The sequence below is a fragment of the Camellia sinensis genome, chromosome 8 (genome assembly GCF_055761805.1).
Source record: "Camellia sinensis isolate YWXY chromosome 8, ASM5576180v1, whole genome shotgun sequence".
Lineage (NCBI taxonomy): Eukaryota > Viridiplantae > Streptophyta > Magnoliopsida > Ericales > Theaceae > Camellia > Camellia sinensis.
In genome coordinates this window covers 46,893,187-46,897,392 of record NC_138968.1, presented here as the reverse complement: position 1 = coordinate 46,897,392, position 4,206 = coordinate 46,893,187, and the positions used below count along the sequence as shown (strand labels likewise).

The window sequence follows — 4,206 nt, the reverse complement described above, 5'->3', positions numbered from 1 at the left end:
AAAATAAATTTTGTCACAAAAGACGTACCTTTTAATGAAAAAAATAATCTTTCGTCTCTAAATTAAATATTGTTAGAAGGTAATTTAATTAATCTTAAACTTTAAATAAATTTATAACGAAAGTCCACAAGGCTAATAATAATAATAATAATAATAATAATAATAATAATAATAATAATAATAATAATAATAATAATAATAATAAAGCAAGGAGAGTAATTATTTTAGGGTTAATAATACAAATGCATAAATAAATAAAAACCTAAGTTCTTATTAACACAGCCGCAGCCGTGAGAATGAGGGAGAAGGAGAAGAATAGCCGCAGTCCAAGTCTTGGACTTAGGTTTTGTAGCTCTTGCTCTGGGCCACCATTATCACAGGTAAGAAAACTTTCATTTCTCTCTCTATTTTTCTGAAAGCTGGTTCTTCTCTGATCTGATGAGTGAAATAGTTTTGAATTCAGTTCTGAAATGGTTTGATTTTTAAATTTCTTCTATGATTGAAATGGGTTTCTGAAATGATCTTTATTTTCTGAAAAGGGTTTTGGAATGGTTTCTATCATTGTACCGTTTCAAAAATGGTTCGTCATCTGTATTTGCTGATTTTATTTTCTGAAAGGGGTTTCAAAATGATCTTTATTTGCTGATTTTGGATTGTTTTTTCTCTCATCTGTATAGTTTCTCTGTGTATAGCAAAGATGAATCATGCTATATACTTTTTGTGTCTACAAGGTGCTCGACAAAATGTCACAATGGCATTGCAAAGATGAGATTTGTCATCTCAGTTCTGTTATTTCTTGTGTTCATTTTATTTGGAGGTAAACACACCTTGGTACTTTTTCAAAAGCTTCAGTTTTGATTTTATATATGTTTTTGCTTGATTCTGATTTTCTTGTTTTCAAAAATTATAGTTGTGTATGATCCATTAGCTTCAGTTGTGGCTATATATGTTGTTAAGAGTCATTTTGTTATTTTTATTACTATATGGTTTACTGGAGTGGAATTTTAAGTGGTTTTCATTGATCAAAATTTTAATAAACAACAGAGAGTCTTAGTAATTAATTTTTGCTGTTAAAGATTTTGTATAACATAAAATTCTGCTGAACAATGCATGTGGTTTAAGGATGTGATACAAAGTGCTCCTCTGTTTTTGTCTTTTCTTTTTTTCTTTTTCCCTTTAAATTAAAGAAAGTACATGGTTGTTGAAGTTGGGGAGAGTTTTAATTTTGTTGTATATTTTATGTGGAAGAATGGCCTTTCTGGTTATATTTTTCTTCTAATCTCAGTTGTGTATAAATTTTTCGCAAAGTAGAATGAATATTATGTCATGCTAATATATTATTCATTTTATTGTGTTGTCCATGTCAGAAAGCTTTTTATGTGTTCTCTAATAAGTAATGTTTCATTATAGTTGGCTTATTGACTCAAGAATTTATGAGTAATGAATCTTCCCAAACCCACCCATGATAGACATTTTGTACTTTGGTATCTTCTAGCATTAGTGGGAGCATTCAGAATTTGTGATCATGGTTCTTGAGGTATACAATTATCCATGTTATCTTTTTGCCTTTCCTAACGTAGGAATTGTTTGGTTGTCTTTTTTAATTACTTTTTGTCTATTTAACCAAAAAAAATTAGATCATTTTGCTTGTTTGTAGTTCCTTTTGTACTCTATTCAACCAGACAAGTTTTATTAATTGCTCTTGCACAAATTAAGAGGTACTTCTATATTCTTCTAATTGCATGAACCAATTGATTTGATTTGGTTGGATCCACTTTGAATTTGAGCATTGTTTATTTATTTGCATTTTCCTATTTAATCCTATTATTGATGGTAGACAACTACAGATCTCATTTGACAATTTTCTGTATTATTTATGGTAGAAGCCTTCCACACAACTGTAATCTTTCTTGTACAATCATTTTATGTACTTATTCTATGTTCTAACATCCACAACAGATCTCTTTTCATAATTCAACTTTTGAGTATGTTAGCATATTCCGCAGCACTTTTGAACTTGATAACTAGTTCTTATATAAGATGTTGACTTGTTCCCTTCTTCTATAGGATAGGTAATATAATGATCTAAATGGAAGCACACATTTACACTGAAATTGATAAAAAGTTCAATTGATCAGTTTGCTTGTAGACATTGGATTGGATGAGAAACATTTTTCTTTTCATCACTTCACACTGAATTTGATAAAAGATCATGCAGACTTCTTGGGAAGCCCAATAATTTTGAAAAGATAAACTTTTATCTATACGATTATATTACATGTACACATTGAACATACAAGAAGAGTCCAATGAATGCATATGTGTTGATAAATGCCTCACAAATTGGAAAACAATCTAGATTATGCAGGTAGGAGATATGCTTGAAAATGGAAAGATATTAGTCAAGGATCATTCATTATGCAAACAATGATAAGTTCATATTAAGAGACCAACTTAAGGAGTCGATGTTGTTTTGTGCAATTTTTTTCTATTTTAAAGGGCAATGATAATATAGCACGTCTTCACTAGTACCAATTGTGAAATTTTTATCTTTTATTGTTTCTTCTTTCCTGAAATAGAAGTATTAAAAGGAATACCAAAATCTGTGAGAGAATAGAATACATATATGCTTTAAATCTCAACTTCTTGACCTGAATATGTTTTCCTAATTTTTCCCCATTGCTGTAGCTCCTTGATAAAGCTATTTCAGATGTTAAGCTACTTCAGTCATTTGATCTATGTAGTGGTTTCACTATGTGGGACTATTGCAAACTTTCTTGGAGTGTTGAGATGCCGTTATACCCTTATAGTGTACTGAATGTGCTTGTTCATCTTTAAGAACTTGTTTAACGTAAATGTTCTCCAGTTACGATTACATGCTTTCTAGTTACGATTACATGCTCCATTTTCTGCCTATGCAACAGTTTGAACGACAATTGTACTTTGTAGTTCTAATTTAAGCTCATTTACTTGACAATGTTAGTCTCATTTATAGGGGTTGCTATGGTTTTCCATGGGTTTCAATACTTTATTGCAAGCTAGTAATGGAAATTTTAATTTTTCATTTCTTTCAGTGGCATGACAAAATATTATCTGTTGGCATCCTTTGTTCTACACATAAAGCATAGTGAGTCCAAGGATTCTGCTGTAAGCCCAAGAATTTTGTTGTCTGGTCCTGCAGGTGAACAAGACCATCTCCTTGTCCTAGAACATTTTACGATCTCTCTTACTCAAAATAAGTTTGAGTCTATGAGTAGAGAGGTTTTTGAGTGATTTTTACCCAAATTTAAATTTGATATAGGTTTCAGTCAAGGGCTGGAGATGCCATTATATCACTGTGTATTCTATATTTAATTTTCATTTTGAGACTGAATAGTTATTGTTTGTCTTTTATTTGTAAACATTTCAGATTCATCATGATATGACAGCTCATTTATCTCACTATTTTGTATATACGAGCCATAATTTGTATCTAAAGGGAAATCAACTAAGGAGTGACTGCAGTGATGTCCCGATCATACAAGCATTGTAGAGAGGTGTTAGAGTATTTGAACTGGATATCTGGCCGAATTCCACAAAAGATAATGTCAATGTTCTTCATGGAAGGTAATGGTGCTAATTTGCAAATGGCAGTCAATTCTAATATGGGAATTTTGAACCACCCCAAGTTATACTTTAGGATTATATCTCTATGTGACTTTGTATATGATGGTATCTAGAACATTTTTTACAAATGTGCAATTACCAGTATGTGTATACCCAAAGACTTAAGTTGTTTTTCTTCTTTCTAAGGAAACTGTAACGCCCCCAAAATAAACCCATTATATATATATCATTGACATGCAATATTTAAAGAAAACAATTCATTAATTCATTCATTAGAGTATTACTAAATAAAAGCATTACATGTAACATCAAATTAAATGCCCTACAGGCTAACATCTTTCCAAGCCAACACTTGGACACTAAAATATGAGTTCTAACTCAAATACAAGTAAAGCCCTAGGCTTGAATGTTTACATGTACTACCAATTACATACAATTAACTAAAGCTAGTCTTCAAAATCCAAAAGCCAAATCCTCCCAAGCTAAGTCCTTGGAGGTAGCTTATCACATGAACCTGAAAATGATGTTCCCATAAAAGGTGAGCCACAGCCCAGTAGAAAAATACTAAACCAAATATAAGCATTGAATAAAGCTATAGCA

The 4,206-nt window shown here is 31.1% G+C and overlaps 1 long non-coding RNA gene across 5 annotated transcripts; it reads left to right on the top strand.

Moving 5' to 3' along the window:
- The first annotated feature begins 266 nt into the window (after positions 1-266).
- On the top strand, positions 267-3,757 carry LOC114316773 (uncharacterized). Of its 5 annotated transcripts, none has more exons than XR_014337649.1 (6): positions 267-380; positions 678-817; positions 1,411-1,537; positions 1,658-1,718; positions 3,075-3,181; positions 3,479-3,757. It is a non-coding gene; the product is annotated as an uncharacterized LOC114316773 (long non-coding RNA). The 5 variants fall into 5 exon arrangements; XR_014337647.1 differs by lacking the exon at positions 3,479-3,757 and adding an exon at positions 3,410-3,478; XR_014337648.1 differs by lacking the exon at positions 3,479-3,757 and adding an exon at positions 3,410-3,478 and having other exon boundaries at positions 1,638-1,718.
- The last annotated feature ends 449 nt before the right edge of the window (positions 3,758-4,206 follow it).